Below are 20311 nucleotides of genomic sequence, written 5' to 3' on the forward strand. Positions count from 1 at the left end.
GAGGAAATAATTTGCTTTCACTTCATGGTATACTAATAAAATGGATCGCAAAATGTTCAAATTAGTAAGATGATTACTGGGCGGGTAACTGCATTAACAGTGAAGGAAAACAGCGTAAGGAAACCTGCGTGCCTAAGCGTTCTCCATGGTGTGTGAAGTTTGTCAATTCCCACTTGCCAGTGTGGTGGACTACAGTCTTAACTTACATAGGCCCTAAACCCTTCTCAATCTGAGAGGAGGCCCGTGTTCAATACCTATTGGCCTCGCGATAATTTGAGAATTGAGATGATGACGATGGCTTGGTAAATGGCGTCTTTCAAGTTTGCTGTGGCACTGTGATAACTATATTAAACTAGCCGATGCCCGCGACTTCGCCCGCGTGGATTTAGGTTTTTGAAATCCCGTAGGAACTCTTAAATTTTCCGGGATAAAAAGTAGCCTATGTGCTAATCCAGGATATTATCTATCTCCATTCTAAATTTCAGCCAAATCCGTCCAGTAGTTTTTGCGTGAAGGAGTAACAAACATACACACACACACACACACACACACACACATACAAACTTTCACCTTTATAATATTAGTGTGATATCACGTGGGGACCAAGGTGGGGACAAAATTATCAAAAGGATGACTGTAGTCAAATAATTTAGTCCACTTGGAAAGTAAAACAAAACACTTACTTTTCATCAAACGTACAACTATGTCAAAGTAAAACCACGTTAAAACCTTGAAGTTATACCCATAACTCGTCTTCAAAGTTTTGTGGATAATTTTATTACAATTAGAATGTAATTAGTATTACTTTTGGCATTACAAGCTACGAGTAACTTTAAGAATGTATCGCACCTTTTTAGGTTATAACTGTTTCAACTCAAAACCTCGCCTTTTGAGATATAACCACATAACGTAACTCGATTATAATATTATTACGGAGGTAAAACTGTATATAATTATTGGTTCTATTCTCTATTATTCGAAACACAATAATTCCTTCAAAATAAATATTTCAGAATTTCAATATCTTCTCTAAAATATCAAAAAATTAGGCTTAGTTAAAAAAAAAAATTAGTGTTAAAACAGTTTTGATAGGGATGTGATATGTATAACGTCTTTGAGTTAATAAATAAATAAATAGTTTGCTGTTATTAAGATAACAACATATTAGTTGTATAACAGTATAAAATATGTGAAAAGATTTAGCAAAGAACGTGAATGCAAATATGCGAGCTCTCGATTTCTAGCACTTGATATGTCGATACCTATCGAGTTACACCGAGCTGATATATTCATAGTGAATCCAGTTACGGTTTTCTAATCACTCTTTATTTCATTTGCATGAATGTGACGATTGACGTTTTATACGGAAAAGTCTAGACTAATTATTAAGTTTTAAGATTCTATTTCGAACTCTTTGATTTTTCGGGATAAAAAGTTGCCTTTGTAAATTTCCGGTATGCATGCTACCTCTGTATCTCATATAAATCGGTTAAACGGATGAACCATTAAGAATCGCATGCAAACTCTTTGATTTTCCGGTGTAAAATGTCCTTCCCCGGGATGTAAACTAACTCTGTACCTTTCATTAAAATCGGTTAAACTGAAAAGCTAGTAGACAGACAGACAGACACAGACTACTTTTATCCCGGAAAATCAAACAGTTCCCACGGGATTTAAAACCCTAAATCCACGTGAACGAAATCGCGGGCATCACCTAGTTAGTTATTTTTAATGTTCCACAGAGCACTATCTAAAGGTTAAAAAATAATAATACCAACTCAAAAGGTCATCCATTGTGAGGAAACAAACCCATTAGGAAAATGTAACGTTTCCCAACGAATCTCTCAAGGGCAGGGTTTGGGACATGGCCTAACCGTTTAGAAATCACCTAATTGCACGTTAACATTCGTTTGAATGGTCCCATGATTTGACCCATGACCTTCCTTTAGAGTTTAGACCGTTAGAGAGTTTAGACACGGTACAGTAATCTTCAATGGTTCTTGCTATGTAGCTACATAAATGTGGGCATAGAGCAATAGGTACGTGATTCTACTTATGCCTACTAAGGATCATTGCATACGTAACGTGCACGGAACGGGACGGGAGGATTTCTTAAACTACTATTGGATAACTAGAACGTCCCGTCCCGTCCTTTTTCTCGTTTTTCTCGCTATCCAACTAGTATCTACTCATGTGGTAGTTCAAGGAATCCTCCCGCCCTTTACCTATACCTCCCTAACTTAAATCGTGCCTAGAACGTAGTGATTATAATATTCTCTTTGATCGTGCCTATGTCCTTAGTAAGTATTTAATGAAATAATGAATAATGAATAATTATTATTATACTACCTAAACGCAGTTTAATGCCAATACTACTGACCTGTCTTCCTTTTTGTTAGAGTTCTGGTAACAACCTATATATAACAACGTCTTACAAAAAGTCAGCTTGAAATCGGATTCCTCGGCTTCTAAATTCAAATTTTTTTGTAATCAAAGATTGTTTGATGGGCATTTAGAGAAGATGTTAAACAAAAAAGGATGCGCATTGATGCCCGGAAATATTAAATCGATATCTCTAGTTTTTATTTTTATTTTGTTTGTCTAATTATTTTTAAAATATGTGTAAAAAACAAAATATATTCTGACATTAAGCACTACCTAACAGACAAGCATATTTTGAGTTGTTAATAATAATTGATATGTTTTTTATGGTTTTTATAATGTTGACATTTTTTGATCTTTATTTAACTATTATTTTATACTTTGCTTGTGTAAAGTCTATGTATGTCTTTCTTTACTTAATATTTTAGTCTTGACTTTATTTGTATTTAATTTAATTGAATTTAAGATAATATTCAAACACCAGTTATAGTGGTAAAATGTATAAGGCTCATCAGACATTATTCCAACATATTGTACCTACATTTTATTGAATAAATCATTGAATTTGAATTTGAATTTGAATTTGAATGGATTGATTGGAAGAAGATCTACTGAAAGAAAGTTGAAATCGTGTAAGAAGTTTATAGGTAGTAGTTACCTTCAGGTAGGTATATCTACACACACATACAGCGGAGCTCCTGCGCGCAGGAGGAAAGCCAATTCTTAACAAGCTTAAAGACCTCTTTAATACCGTCATCAAAACTGGCACAACACCGGAAAAATGGAGTAGAAGTGTCACCGTACTCTTTTTCAAAAAAGGAGATAAGAGTCTACTTAAGAACTACAGACCAATCTCACTTCTAAGCCATATTTACAAGCTGTTCTCGCGGGTTATTACGAATCGTCTCGCCCGAAGACTTGACGAATTTCAGCCTCCGGAGCAGGCTGGGTTTCGGAAAGGCTACAGTACCGTAGACCACATCCACACGTTACGGCAGATTATGCAGAAGACTCAGGAGTATAATCTGCCACTCTGTCTAGCGTTTGTGGACTACGAGAAAGCCTTCGATTCCATCGAGACCTGGGCTGTTCTGGATTCATTACAGCGATGCCAAGTCGACTGGCATTATATCCAAGTGTTGAGATGTTTGTATGACTCCGCCACCATGGCCGTCCAAGTTCAAGACCAACAAACGAATCCGATCCCTATACGGAGAGGTGTGAGGCAAGGAGATGTAATATCTCCCAAACTTTTCACCTGTGCTTTAGAAGACGTGTTTAAGGTATTGGACTGGAATGGTCGAGGCATAAACGTAAATGGCGAAAATATCTCACACTTGCGATTTGCGGATGACATAGTCATACTGGCTGAATCGCTGCAACACCTTGAGGAAATGCTGATCGAGCTTAGCTGTTCTTCCAGACGAGTAGGTCTTGAGATGAATATAGACAAAACGAAAGTCATGTTTAACGAACACGTTACCTCAAGACCCGTCACCATCGGCAATGTCAGCATCGAAGTTGTTCAGGAATATAACTACCTCGGCCAGATTATAAAATTCGGTAGAAACAACTTCGACAAGGAGGCTGACAGAAGAATCCAGCTGGGCTGGGCAGCATTTTCAAAGCTACGTCAGGTCTTCGAATCGTCGATACCGCAAAGCCTTAAGACTAAGGTCTTTAATGAGTGTGTCCTACCTGTGATGACGTATGGAGCTGAAACGTGGACACTGACAGTTGGCCTCGTCCACAAACTAAAAGTCGCTCAGCGCGCTATGGAGCGAGCTATGTTGGGTATTACTCTCAGGGATAAAATCCGGAACGAGGAAATTCGCAGGAGAACAAAAGCGACCGACATAGCTCAAAGGATTAGCAAGCTGAAGTGGCAATGGGCAGGCCATGTCTGTCGCAGAACCGACGGCCGTTGGGGCAGACGTGTTCTGGAGTGGAGACCGCGTACCGGTAAGCGCAGTGTAGGACGACCTCCTGCCCGCTGGACCGATGACCTGAAGAAGGTGGCGGGGAGCGGGTGGATGAGGAAGGCGGAGGACCGTGTTTGGTGGCGCGCTCTTGGAAAGGCCTATGTCCAGCAGTGGACGCTTACAGGCTGATGGATGGAGGTATATCTACGTAACCAAAATAAAGAAAAATAATTGTACCCCAGATAGGGTTATGGGGCCGAAGGAAAAATGTACCTAAGTAAATAAAAACTTATCATAATAACTCAATATTATGAAGTCGGCCTTCTGAAAGAACAATGTTTTTCGCTGTTTGGCAGTAACAAAATCCGAATCTAGAATTTCAAGAAAAAATGCAGTAAAGCTATTGTTATAACAAAGTTATCGAATATCACTTCTAAAGTTAGTAGGTACCTACTAAGTATAGAGATACTAGATAATATTAGGTTCCTTGAATTTGAAGCTTTGTCAATGACTTATGCATTTTTTCTGGTTTTTCCTTCCATAAAAGTGTTCAGTAACAAACTTTTCCTGTTTGGCTGTTTGGTAATAGCGCAGATTTAAGTAAAAACATGTAGGTAACTACTTCAAGTTTAAATAGAGATGAGTAAACAACAATTTTCAATGACAATCATCAGCCGCCTTCTTAGTCATATGTTTTTGGTTTGATTATTAAATTAGGGTCGCTAAAACTTAAGGTATAAGTATGACCTGTGGTACAAGCTTGCATCCCGGCAAAGGGCCTAGGGTACTTTTTGTCCCGGAAAATCGAAAAGATCTCATGGGATTTTTAAAAACTTAAATCCACGCGGGCATCATCTAGTAAGCATATTAATGTACAGACTAGGGCCACGCATGGATACTAACCACAATACAATGAATTTATTTGTTTTCCTTTTTTAGCCACAATGCTTAAATAGGAAATCAAATAAATTCACTCGGTCAAAACAAAGCTTTTAAGCTCGCTTCGTTTAACTACGCCATTTATCCATCCGCGCCTCCATAATTCAGTGCAGTGTCAATAATTAAGCGAACATTAAAGTAAGTACCGTCGCCAAACAAAAAACCTCGGATCCCGGCAGACATGACATTCCCAGGCCTGATTCACGACAGTTCAACTTGCAAGCATGCGTCATGTCATAGTGTCTATGGAACACAGTATGGAATAACTATGTTGACTGGTGACTCATTGTTTGACATTAATTCTAATCGAGTTGAACAGGTGTAAAACTCAACGCATGGATTATAATAACATTAAAGAAACTAAACGATATATTACTGTCTGATCCTGGAGGCAGCTCGTAGACCTACCTACCTCGTAATCGATTTTTCGGACACGTACGAAGCGAGTTGCCTCCTCGTTTCTTATTCGAACCGCTAGGATATGGAACGCCCTTCCGTCATCAGATTTCCGTACCACTTCAAGTCAAGAGTGAATAGGTATCTTCTAGGCAAGCTCGCTCCGTCTTAGGCTGCATCATCACTTGCCAGCATGTCTGATTGCAGCCAATCTTTAGCACGGTAATATTATCTGTATATTACCGTGTCTTTAGGCTTTAAAGTAAGTACCGTCACCAAACAACAAGTGTAAATTAAAAATTTATAACACCCCCGACGATCCAAAGTATCTGAGTTTTCCAAAACATCATTTTCAAATAAATAATTATGTATTTAGGCAACGTCCATCTTGACAGCTTGACATTTGTCTATTGACATAATATTATGAACCTAACGGTTATCTAACCTTCTTTTCTACAAGAAAACTAGAAAAGAGCTGATAACTCTTAAACGGCTGAACCGATTTTTTTAGATTATAGCTAAGAACACTCTCGATCAAGCCACCTTTCAAACAAAAAAAAAAACTAAATTAAAATCGGTTCATTCGTTTAGGCGCTACGATGCCACAGACAGATACACAGACACACAGATACACAGATACACACGTCAAACTTATAACACCCCTCTTTTTGGGTCGGGGGTTAAAAAACCACGGCTCCCGGCAGACATGACATTCCCAGGCCTGATTCACGACAGTTCAACTTGCAAGTATGCGTCATCTTATAGTGTCTATGGAATAACTATGTTGACCGGTGACTCATTGTTTGACGCTCACTCTGCTTGAGGTGGACAGGTGTTCAGAAAGAGACTCAACGCATGGATTAACATTATGGAAACTCAATATCATCATCAACCGATAGATGTTCGCAGAACATACCTACCTAGGTCTTTTATAGGGATCTCCATACGCCACATTCGATGTCGTATGTCCACTTAGTCATTAGTGGGGGTCTTCCAAGTTCCAACAGTGGGAGGACGCCATTCTAGCACTTTGGACCCGAACGTCTATCGGTTTTGCTTCCGATTCTATACCAAAGTAGCTACAAGTTTTACATAAGAATGTTGAAAAATTTTGGAAAAATCGTTAATTTTTTGTAGATTTTGCTACACCAGCAAAATGGGATTAGGCGTTTTTCCTTAGTTATCTTTAGTTTAGTTCATCAAAGTAACCGCTTTCTTCCAATCCGCGCTTGGCCAACGTGGTAGACTATGGCCAAAACCCATCTCATTCTGAGAAGAAACCCGTGCTCTGTAGTGTGCCGGTGATGGGTTGATCATAATGATGCAACAAGAGTATAAGGCTTCCACTATATACGACGAAGTTGAGGTTTATTGTTTAGAACTTTTAAAAAACTGAATAAAGTACGCTTTAGGTATTGATAGGTAAGTATTATACCAAGGTAGGTACTTATAGAAGAAGAGGTTTATGGTTTAATTTTTATTAAACTTAATAAAGTAGACGCTTTAGGTGTCAAATACATATTGACATTAAACCAAGGTATAGAAGTCGCGGTTTATAGTTAATTTTTTTAACTTAATAAAATACGCTGTAGGTATTGACATTAAACCAAGGTATAGGTTTATAGGTACTAGGTAGGAATACCTAACCCTTATTTGCCACACTTTCTTGGCGTGTAAACGGAACGCGATAGCTACAATAACCCGGTGACTGGCAGTAGGACCGGTTTGCGAGCTGCTCTACAGTGTACACTGCGAAATGCAATCACACAATGTTGTGTATTACATGCTGGGTGGCGAATAGGAACACCATACTATAAGCTGTTTGTGAAATATTTCATTGACCAACAAGTAACAGCTGGCAAAGAGGTTTCCCTAACATAGACCAACGACAAACTAACAAACTATACTCCGCTTAGACGTAGGTAAACTTAGGAAGGTGGTGGGACTCATAACAGGGTATAGCCCACTCAACAAAAACCTTTTCTTTATGTCACTGACAATCCTCTGTGTAACGCCTGCATAGAGGTCGATGAAACACCGACGTGTACTCCAGGTCACGCGCGTGACAGAACAACGAGAACGCCATTTGGGATCCCCAACCTCACCTCATGAAACACTCGGCAACCTGGGCGGTCTACTCGGCTTCTGGAGTGAGCTTGGATGGCTGGAGTGAAGACTTCAGCGGGGAGCGGCAGCGCACGCACAACAGACGGAAACGTTTAAGTGCGGACGCCCAGAGAGAAGAAAGAAAGAAAAAAGTAACAGCTGGCAATGGAGAGAGCTATGCTTGGTGTTTCTCTACGTGATGATATCAGAAATGAGAAAGTTGGTAGGAGAATAAGATTAACCGACATATCTCAGAGGGTTGCGAAGCTGTAATGACTATGGGCAAGGCACATAGACCATAGTCCGAAAATCCGTTAGAGATTGGTGTTCCAAGGTGCTGGGATAGCGACCTCGTATATCTACCGAAAGACCGTTTGGAAGTCTCCTCACTAGACAGTCACTTGGACAGACGACATCGAACGAGTCACAGGGAGCCTCAGAAAACCGTGGCATATGGAAATTCATACTAGGGACTATATCTAATATTGTCCTTTCCATGAGTAAGTCGCTGAATTCGCCTTGCTAATTGCCATAGAGATAGATAGCTTTTCACCACGAAAAATATCTTAGGCCCAGGGGATTCTGTTTTCCTATGGGAAGATATTTTTCGATGGGTATGCCGAAGTGTTGAGAAATAGTGCTGAATACATGGTCACATTAGCAACAAAGCAGAACCGTCTCGACTCGTTTCTGCAACATTTCCTTTTAGGATGCGGCGAAATCGCACACATCGCTCTATTAATCTTATTTATTTTTATCTCTTGTGTCCGAACTACGTAATACTACCTTCTCTTTTTAGGGCATGTTATTATTAACATGATAATATTTTATGCAAGTTTATTGAATGACCTTTAAAATATTTTTAATAAAATCTTGAGAAAATTAGTGATTTATTTATTCAGATACAAGTCAGCTCTTGACTGCGATCTCACCTGGTGCTAAGTGATGATGCAGTCTAAGATGGAAGCGGGTTAACCTGGAAGGGAATGGCAGTTTCCATTAAACCCATACACCCCTTTGGTTTCTACACGGGACCGTATCGGAACGCTAAATCGCTTGGCGGCATGGCATTACCGGTAGGGTGGTAACTAGCCACGGCCGAAGCCTTTCACCAGATCAATAATAAAATTCCATACCTCTGCCGGGAACCGAACCCGGAACCTCCCACTAATAAAACCACAGCGCTTACCTCTGTGCTAGGAAGGCCGTCAAATACAAAACGCACTCTCGATTTTCAGAACTCAATCAGCTAGCAATGTACCTACCTACTTTATTGTACGTAGGTACTCCTTACAGATAGGGAATAGGGATGCTCTTATAGTGTGAACTGGCCCTTATATGTTGGATTATGGAGTGGCGCCACGAACAACGGAACTAGGTACATCCTAAGTTCATAAATATACAAAACGGATTTATCATGAATAATTTATCCCGCGTGAAAGCACCGCGCTCAAGTTCAATACCATCTTTTGTCCGCAATGGCATAAATCGACTCGTCAATCCAACATCCTTATTCAATAACAATCTATCATCATCATCTTTACTTATCGCCGGCTCACTACTGTGCACGAGTCATAAAGAGAAAGGCATAGGCCGTAAGTCCGTAGTCTACCATACTGGCCAAGTGCTGGTTGGCAAACTTCATACCCCTTTGAGAACATTATGAAGAACAGAATGAATGCTTCCTCACGATGTTTTCCAGAGGCGCGTGCCCGGGATCGAACCCCTGACCACCCAAATCTTTAAGGCTATCGCCGCTATTCTAGGGAATATAAATTATAAGATTGGGTAATAAACGGTTTTTATTTTAGTAAATATAGCTACCGAAATTCAAATTTAATTTGGTTTTTCACAATTTGTAAACTAATACGACAATGTAGGCTTTATGGCAGTTTAATTGCGCCAATGGCAGTATCATCCTCACAGGTTCATATAAAAATCTTTACTTGAAAGTGTCCAGTTTAAGAAATTAGCTCTAGTATGTACCAGGTATGATTCATGATAACTCGTCATCAGTCCTATATTTATAATGTAAGTCGGTGTCTTGGTCAGTCTATTAGTGATTTCTTGTAGGTAACTTCAATAGATTTTTCAGTTAACCCATCTTTTACTCTACTCTGGACATGATGGTTTAATTTCACTATTAATTTCATTAATTGAAAATTAATGAAACCTACTCATTAATTGATCCTTAATTTTCACATGATCTCAAATATTGATCATACTGATATTGTTAAAAATACATATTGTTATAAAACATGATAGATAACTTAGGTACTAACTGGTCAGTGGTCACCACTCACCACAGTACCTACCTATTTCACTTTCAAACCTTCCTCACAGATTTTTACATTTTGGTCTAAATTGGGCCGGAGAACCAAATTAGAACTACTATCTTTGGTAAGTTACTTAGGTACCTATATTTTAACATTCGATAAAAAAATTCTGCAAAATAACAACGCCATTGACGCCAAATGTCGACGTCAGTAGTTTAGTATATTTAACAGCAAAAATAATGAAAAATATTTATTTATAAAACGCAATCGTCATCCAATAAAGAACAAAACGTGCCACTTTTGTGTGACATACAACAGTGACCTAAACAAGAACAACCTTGTGTCACTGCGTGCAGTTGTGCAAACATCTGATACAAAATAATAACTTGTTTAGAAACACCTATATAAATTCATGGAAACACCCGTTTATTGGAGCCACAGCTAACTAGTATTATCTAACTTGGTATCTGTGTTGCAGCAGAAAAAGTAAATAAAACTTTTATTATTTATTTTAATAAAAAAATAATCAAATATTTAAATATTACCTAAAATTGATAGGTACTTACTACCTACTAAGCAATGAAGAATTACGCTAAATATGTATTATAATACAAAAAGCTATGGCAATAATCATTCTAGTTTAGATTTTTCGATATATGTACTTATTAGGTACATTTTGTACCTACCTAAGTAAATAAATAAGATGAAAATATATTAACTTGTCATCCGCTAAATTTTGCGTATTTATTTAGGTACTTATCTACTATTATATTCTGTGGTATCCACTAAATGATTTCCGCGACTTCGTCCGCTTGGATATACCTAGGTTTTATTAATCCCGCGGAAACTCTTTGATTTTCCGGAATACAAAGAAGCCTATTGTACCTGAGCGGTATTGCATAAGCCGTAATAGGTAATATTGTAATCTCACTAGTGTCAATTTTCCGATAAACTGAAAAATTGAATGTTTTTTCCAAACTTAAGTTTATGTATTCCCATACCGCAGAAATAGTCAACGTTCAAATTAAAAAAACTTACTCTCCGCTGCCGAAGGTTTATTAAAAAGACAATCAAAACAACAAAAAACTGCTAAGAGCTAATAAAACCTCGTTGGTACAATGTCCTTCGGAGCTGTAAATAATTTTCTGCGTAGCCAAAATAAGAGCAAATCCGTGCGATCCGATCGACGCGTTGTAAACTTGGCCGCAAACATGCCGGACCGGTTTACGATCAGCCGTAAACGTTTCTTGCGAACTTTACCGTACCCTAATTAGATTTTCCTGTAACTATTCCAAATAATATAACTGAAGATAAAAATTACTACCACACTAGCAAATAAATATGATGCTTATCTAAGTGCTTGTTCGGTAATATTAAGAGGTCAATAATATAATCGATTGAATCTATTTGAATCAAACTTATTGCAATACGGTAAATTAGGGTACAAAAATTACTTATTGTGAAATATCCTAAAATCATATGGGTGATCTAAAAATCAGATTTAAAAAACATTAATGGTAAGAACTGGTACTTGATGGTAAGTGCATAAGTAGTCAGATGTGGAGAGAGTGTGATGATTTAGGAGATATGATGATTTAAATTTTAGGGTATAGAATATAATCCCAATCCTAATATAATATTATAAATGTGAAAGTGAGGATGTTTGGGTATTTGGATGTTTGTTACTCAATCACGCAAAAACTATTGGGCGGATTAGGCTGTTTGGAATGGAGATAGATTATACCCTGGATTAACACATAGGCTACTTTTTGTCCCGGAAAATCAATCAAAGAGTTCCCGCGGGATTTTGAAAAACGTAAATTCACGCGGACGAAGTCGCGGGCATCAGCTAGTATGGTATATTTTCCGGATAGAACAGAGCCCAGTCAGTTGGAACCGGTAAGTTTGCGAACAGCAACTTGTGTGGGCTGGTGTGCGAATGAGAGATTTCGACAACGTTGGTAGATTTCGAGAGTCAAAAAACATTACAGCAAAATGTACCTGAATTTCCTTATAATAATATATTTTAAACAGGATGTACAACCTCTCGAGTATTAATATTGCTAGGTAAAACATCGGAAACTCGTACTAAGCTTACAGGCTACGTATGAGTAGGTATGGTATATGGCGGAGTGGATAATCCGCCTCATTAACAGTGTAAAGCCCTCCACAGCGAACTTGGCGAGCGATAACCACTCTACAGCCCATACACGGTTCAGTTTAACATTCAAATGTGAAAACTATTTCGTTTTTACTGCCTATTTACCAAGCATGTAGGCTTTATATTCAAGAAACTTAATTTTTAGGATTCAGTACCTCAAAAATGGAACCAGCTTGTTGCCTGTCTGTCCGCGTCTGTCTGTCTATCAATCCGTCTGTCGTGTCTGTCAAGAAACCTATAGGGTGCTTCCCGTTGACCTAGAATCATGAAATTTGGCAGGTAGGTAGATCTTATTGCACAAGTAAAGGAAAAAATCCTAAAACCGTGAATTTGTGGTTCCCACAAAGAATCTTATACGATGGTACGGAGCCCTTCGTTTGCGAGTCCGGCTCGCACTTCGCCGGTTTTTGTGTCATCCAATTAGAGCGTCGATATGATAGTGTCGCAATACAGTGTCATTCGGGGAATGTTAATTAATTGTACATACATTGTATTTTATTGTGTTACCCGATGAACGCACGCAATTTTCCCACGTCCATTTGTTTTTAACCCCCGACCCAAAAAGAGGGGTGTTATAAGTTTGACGTGTGTATCTGTGTATCTGTCTGTGGCATCGTAGCTCCTAAACTAATGAACCGATTTTAATTTAGTTTTTTTTTGTTTGAAAGGTGGCTTGATCGAGAGTGTTCTGTGTTTTAATACAAGAAAATCGGTTCAGCCGTTTGAAAGTTATCAGCTCTTTTCTAGTCACTGTAACCTTCACTTGTCGGGGTGTTATAAATTTTTAATTTACACTTGTTGTGTTGATGAAAGCCATGAGGGCTCTACCCACAGGCTCTACCATCTACACAGAATGAGATAGAAGAACATATCTATGTCCTTAAAATATAGGTACATTGGTGAACAATAAAGATTGGCCAGCTCAAAACATGGATAGCGAACTTCAACTAATTGTAAAATTTTATACAAAGTGGGTAAAGCAAGCATTGTAGCTAATTCTGTTGTACACAATCTCTAAACTAAATTGACAGGTCTAAAATGTAATACTATCTTTTTCCATAGGGAATCCTCATACGCATGGCTAAGGTTTGGAATACTCTTCCGCGATCTGTGTTTCCTACCAATTACAATCCGGGTATCTTTAAAACAAGAGTGAATAGGCACCTTCTAGGTAAACGCGTCCCATCTTAGACCACATCATCACTTTCCATCAGGTGTGATAGTGGTCAAGCGCTTACCTACCTATAGTGAATAAATAAAAAAGTTGGTTGTCTGTAAAGTCGGTTTACTGACGATAGTTGAACGTGACAACAAAGGCCGATTGTGCTTCTTTGTCGCTCGTTCCGCGCTCACGCTTGCACTTCAAGCCTTACATGGAACGCCTCAGAGTGAGGTAACGCCGCATGAGTCATGTTTTTTCGTGCGTGCAGCCGGCTCTATCGAATTATAAGACGTTGTCACGTCAAAAGGATATCAAATAAGACATTGCTACCTGCCTTTCATGATTCTAGATCGACGGGTTTTACGGGAAGTTAGGTTACCTATAGGTTTTGTAGTGCTACAATTTATGAGGTGTTAACATTCCCTTGCGACCGATTAGAATGATTGCATTAATTGTGTATCATCGGATTAATTGGATGACATGCGTTAATCGCTGCAAGCTCTACAAGGATATGTTGCGAATAAGGCAAAGATTATAATTGATATCTCTGGATATGGACGTCATAGCTATACGACTTTTTTGTTTTGTTAAGAACTATACAGCTGATTCATCTTGGCTTCACTTAGGAGACCTTATCTGGACTGTAACACTCTTATGGTATGGTAGTTATATTATTAATGTGGGAATCAATGAAATTATTTCTTTGAATCTAGGAATCTTCTATAACGATAAAAAAATACGTTTATTATATACCTAAGCATCTTTTCAAACTTACAGGATTAAAGAAATATTTTATCCTATATCCCGAAAAAATCCTGTTGCTTTTTGATATAAAAATATCTCATAACTTGTACGAAATTCACAGATGTGACGTCATAACATTTGACGTAGGTGCCTACTTTTTAGTTAAATCGATAATTTATAACTCAAAATTTAAAAAACCCCCGACACAAAAACCTCTATAAGAAAACTAGAAAAAAGCTGATAGCGTTCAAACGGCTGAACCGATTTTCTTCGATTATAGCTAAGAACACTCTCGATCAAAGCACCTTTCAAACAAAGAAAAACTAAATTAAATTCGGTTAATTAGTTTAGGAGTTACGATGCCACAGACAGATACACAGATACACACGTCAAACTTATAACACCCCTCTTTTTGGGTCGGGGGTTAAAAATGATTAGTAAACTTAAAACTAAAACTGAATGTGGATTTTACTAATTTTGGAAGAACTTAGATACCTACTTATAATTACTACTTACTAAGAAATAATTTTTGACATAGGCATCAGCCTCATTGTAAAATTGTTATTACCACAATAATAATAAATATTAAAAGTAAAATTCAAAGCCAAATTTTAATTAAAACACAATCCATTGCGCGCTCAGCTCCCCATTAATTTGTGAATTAAGCGATATTCCTCCGACGGTATTGCGTGTCAACAAATTAATTGGATGACAAAAACATGAAGCGCTTCAGTGATGCTTAACTGAATTATCACATTTTCTATATTATTAAATTGTCATAGCAGAAGAAATCTCTTCTCTTCTGTCTATAGGTATAATCTATTTCCCATAACTGATGAAATGAGCAAGAGATTGGGAATGAGATTCCTTCCTATATGACAAAATTAATGATTATTATTATAAGAAAAAAGTTATACCCTATCAGTGACTATATACCTAACTGATCACGAGATATACCTACTCGTAAATTCTTCGTAAGAATTATCCCTTCCCAAATAAAATATATATGTTAAATATTATAATGATATTATTTTAATGACAGAAGTATTCACGACTGTGTTATTGTATATTACAAAGGTAGAATTTGGCAGAACCTTATAATAGACAAATTCGCAATAAAGAATATTGAATTGAGAGACACTAACTATACGTGGCCGATACGACCTTGTTACCACGAACTGACAATGAAATCAAGATACGAGTGAAAAACCAACTCCAAAAAGTGTAAAGCCCAGCGGCTAGGTAAACGCTTACGTGTTTCTCCGAGAAGGTTTCAGAACTTTGTTTATTTTTGAAATCAACTAAGGAAAACTAAAGTATAAAATGTAGTAAGAAGCAGGCGTTATTTTGCGGAAGTCCATGATATACAAGGAACCAAAAGCTTAATTTGCTATATAATCCGCAAAACCAAAAAATCTGTATGGTGCAACATGCAGCATGCGACATGCACCACCCGCCCTCCCACCGATAAACATGCAGGAAAAGCCAGCCACCAAGCAAGCCATACGCACCACCACACAAATCCCAAAACCACTCGACGCACATTTCGCCCCGACACCGGAGCATCCTCAGATATAGACCTTACAATGCCTTGCAAAGTTTTGTCGCAAGCGTGCGTCGAGTGGTTTTGGGATTTGTGTGGTGCTGCGTGGTGGTGGTGCGTATGGCTTGCTTGGTGGCTTGCTTTTCCTGCATGTTTATCAGAGGGAGGGCGGGCGGTGCATGTGGCATGCTGCATGTTGCACCATACAGATTTCTTAGGTTTGGCGGATTATATTAAACTAGCCGATGCCCGCGACTTCGCCCGCGTGGATTTAGGTTTTTCAAAGTCCCGTGGGAACTCTTTGATTTTCCGGGATAAAAAGTAGCCTATGTGCTAATCCAGGATATTATCTATCTCCATTCCAAATTTCAGCCAAATCCGTCAAGTAGTTTTTGCGTGAAGAAGTAACAAACTTATACACACACACACATACACACAAACTTTCGCTTTTATAATATTAGTGTGATTAAGCTTTTGGTTCCTTGTAAAGTATAAAAGTTTTTGCATGTAAGTACAAACAAACTCTCTAAATAATAGAGATTAGTTCGTTTATTTCGTGACAACAGTGAGTGAGCTCCAAACAAATGAGCTTATTTAAGCTATGTTAACCCCGGGAGACAGATCGCGGCCGGGACAGCTGACCTACTTCCCCGGGCGGCTCTAGGGAAAGGTTCAAACGTTTACCGCTAACCGCAATGTTGTTTGAATAAGTCTTCCTCGCAAGTTATATGTATTTCCATTAATTTTCAAATCAAAGTAGACGTACGACGTAGGTATCTAATTGAAATATAAATATAATTTCTTAAAGGAATCGTATGTACGTACAAGATTTAAATGTAGACTAGGTTCAAATATCATATATATGATGACAAAAGGCTGGCTCATATTTTGCGCAAAGGACCACCCCGGCTGTCCAGCCGGAAAATCAGTCAGTATCCTTGGGACCATTCCACTCGGTTTGTACAGTAATTAGATAAGGCAAGCTTTGAAAGGGCTTAAGCAATTAAATATTAGGAAAAAACACCTTAAAGAAACCTACCTACCCAAAACTCTAAACTCTTCTTATTCTGAGAGGAGACCTGACCTCAGTAGGCTAGGCGATGGGTTTGAGTGGTGTAAACTTTTATATCAAATGCAGCTTACTAAGCTTTGTAAATATAATTTTATTGCTTTGGGCTTCATTTTGTAATATTATAATTTTTTTTTATGATGTAAGACATGAATGCAAATAAATAAAGAATAAAGAATATTTGTTTTTTTTTCGAAGGAACGCTAAGTTACAAGATTAAACTAGGTTGCATTCAATCCTTCGACCCCACGTGCTCTACCCACTTCCAAAACATATGGTCCTAAACAAACAATTAGCAATTTCAAGAATCGATACCATAAAACACGGTGGGGCGACCATCCTTTGAGGGCTAACAACTGTTATACATTTTAATAATTAACTGTCACAATTTAAAAGGGCGTATAGATTAATATGGACGTATTTGAAGGTCAAAAGGTCACGGGGCTCATCAAGAAACACGCTTAGGTACCTAATAACCTAATAATAATAAAATAATGTATGCACCACTAGCTGTTCTACTGAGTTTCGGTCATACACAATCAAAATACATATTTTATTGCAAAGTAAGTAGGTAAACCATATCCAACAATACAAACTATCTCTGTTAGAAATCTAGTATCGATTCAGCAGTTCATTTAGTTGTGAAAAGGCAACAAACAGACAGATGCACTAAAAAAGAAAAATTCACTCACACATCGATGACATTCATATTTTATGACCAAGTGGTCAGCTACTTTTTCAAACAGTAACATTTCTTAGGTATGTATGTGGGTATACCTTCTCCCCTTCGAGGGTTGATCTACGTTATTGTGTGGGGGTAAATGGAATTAATTTAATTAATATAGGGTAGTATAATGAACTTTTATGAAGCAAATTATATTTGACTTTCAATTTAATCGAAAGGGCATCTGTTTGAATTTATTAAAGGTGCCTACAACTAATTGAAAAGCTTTCATTATAATATTTTTGTCACTCTAAATATTGTATTGAATTTTTAAATAAAGTACTTAGGTAAGGTACCTACCTACGCATGAACACAAAGTAAAATGATACCATTTCAACGTCCTCCTCACGCCTTCATCATTATTTTGATGTTCCGAGATAAAAAGTAGCCTATGTCCCTCTCCACTCTTTAACAGCTATACCTACCCCATGGATGTTGAAGCCACAATAGCTCAACGGTACAGGAGTGGACTGAAATCCGAAAGGTCGGCGGTTCAAACCCCACCCGTTGCACTATAATTGTCGTGCCCACTCCTAGCACAAGCTTTACGCTTAGTTGGAGGGGAAAGGGGAATGTTAGTCATGGTTAAAATGGCTAATATTCTTTTTTATACTTAAAAAAAATAATATACAAAAACTTATAATGCAAAAACTCACGTCGATCCGTTGCTCGTGATTGAAGGACAAATTAACAAACAAAATATATACCTTCAAATTTATAATATAGGTAGTGATATTTAAATTTAAAGCACAAAGGTTTTAGACTTCAGAACAAAATAAATCTAAGCGAATTTAGATTTATATATTTGTTTTAATTAGTTAGGTATGTGGTAACAATAGACGTTCCTATACGACGCCTACGTGCATTTTCGTCACGGGAACGCTTCTATGGGAACAACTTATATTACTCATTTAAGTATTACCACTATTACTATATTACTGAAGATAACCAAGCTGCGAGTGAATTTAGAATTTCTGCCCATGCTACAATGAATTTCTGAATGAATATTATAAATGCGAAACTGTTTGTCTGTCTGCTATAGCTTTTCACAAAAAGGTGTCTGTCTGTCCTTTTCAGGTAACAAACAAACACATTTAAGCATTTGTAATATTTGTAGGTAAAGCTAATAAACTTATCCATCATAGTGTTATTAAGTAACTTAACACTGAATGTGTAGGTAGGTACTAATCCTGCCATAATTGAACCCAAAACTTTATTACTTTTGAGCCGATGTAATTAGCCCTATGATGGACCAATAAGGAGTCATTTAATTAGGTATTACCTATTAATTATTCACTTCTTAATGAATTAATTTTCAGCAGTTTCCTTAATTAAGATATACACATGTAATTATAACCACAGATGAATAATAGCAATTATATTAATGAGTTTAAGGTCTGTGTCTAATAGAGTCAAAGTCTATAATAATACATGAATCATGCCAGCGTAACGCTTCCTAGAAAAAAATCACATCTGTAATGAGAATCTCAAACCACAAGCTGGAATTTATTACACAGAATTACGCACAAAAATTAATTAGTTTGACATTACCGTCTCATTAAAAGTCAAAGTGACCTGTGTTTCCTACCAATTAAGTACAACCCGGGTAACTGCAAAACAAGAGTGAATAGGCATCTTCTAGGTAAACGCGTCCCATCAGGCAACATCATCACTTTCCATAGTGTGATTGTGGTCAAGCGCTTGCCCATAATGAAAAAAAGTGAAGTCATGTTAAAACGCCCTTCCGGCGTCAGTTTTCCCTTCCACCTATAATATGGGTACCTTCAAGTCAAGAGTCAATAGGCAACTTCTAGGCAAGCGCGCTCCATCTTAGGCTGCATCATCACTTGCTAGCAGGTCTGATTGCAGCCAAGCGCTAGTCTATACAATTAAAAAAAAAAAAAAACATGATCACAATCAACCCATCGCCCGGCTCACTACTGAGAACGGGTCTCTTCTTGGAATGAGAAGGGTTTGTTGGCCACAGTCTACCCATAGATATGTAGTCTACCACACTGGCCAAGTGCGAGTTGACAGTCTTCACACAGCTTTACGAACATTATGCAGAACTCTAGAAGGCATGCAGGTTTCCTCACGATGTTTTCCTTCACCGTTAAAGCAGGTTGGATTGAGATGGTGATGGTGAATACTTTTTGGCATTTCTTTAGTTATTTTAGTGATAAGTTTCCAAGCTTTTACGTAACTAGGCATCACACTCGAGGAAATAAGACTTGTAGAGCTTTTTTATACAATTACAGCAAAGTACTGTATAATTAATGTAATAAATTAAACATTAATTACAACAGCGTAACGCATCCTAGGAAAAATCACAACAAGAATCGCGAGATCAGGATTTTTTACAATCTTTGTGTTTAAATTAAACAAAAAGTTCAAAGCGTATATAGTTACAGGTATTTTTTTCTTATGGATTATGAAGTCGTATTTATCGTTCAACCTTGGCCACACAATAAACCAATGCAGTAAATGTAAATAAAATCCAATTAAACGGGTACACAGAGGATATAAAAAAACAAAGTTTTAAAGCTCACGTTTTTCTACGTTTTTTTTTTCAATAGTTTAAGTAATGTGTTAACTGTTAACTACTAAATCAGGAGTCTTTGTTCTCAACCCATTTTTATTACTATAAGTGAGCTTGAAAATTATAAATTTGAACCGTGAAATGATTTTTGGACTGTTTTAATTGCGGAAATATTTTTTACTAGCTGATTCCCGCGACTTCGTTCGCGAGGATGCAGATTTTTAAAAAATCCCGTGTGAACTCTTTGATTTTCCGGGATAAAAGTGCAAGGAACAGCAGCAATAGTTTATTTAAAGAAAATGTTGATATGGAGTAGAGCCACGGACTCGTAAGAATAACTAGGTACTT

At 37.6% G+C, this 20311-nt stretch overlaps 2 protein-coding genes across 7 annotated transcripts in view; both read right to left on the bottom strand.

Annotated features, from left to right (window-relative positions):
• Positions 1-20311, bottom strand: part of LOC123866882 — a 74197-nt gene that overhangs the window by 52568 nt on the left and 1318 nt on the right. The window lies entirely within an intron of this gene.
• Positions 12223-20311, bottom strand: part of LOC123866855 (guanine nucleotide-binding protein-like 3 homolog) — a 33688-nt gene continuing 25599 nt past the window's right edge. Inside the window, exon 10 of the mRNA XM_045908580.1 lies at positions 12223-12275. The gene's annotated coding sequence lies outside the window, so the exon portion shown is untranslated. The remainder of the gene's footprint in view (positions 12276-20311) is intronic.

This window comes from Maniola jurtina, chromosome 7 (assembly GCF_905333055.1).
Source record: "Maniola jurtina chromosome 7, ilManJurt1.1, whole genome shotgun sequence".
NCBI lineage: Eukaryota > Metazoa > Arthropoda > Insecta > Lepidoptera > Nymphalidae > Maniola > Maniola jurtina.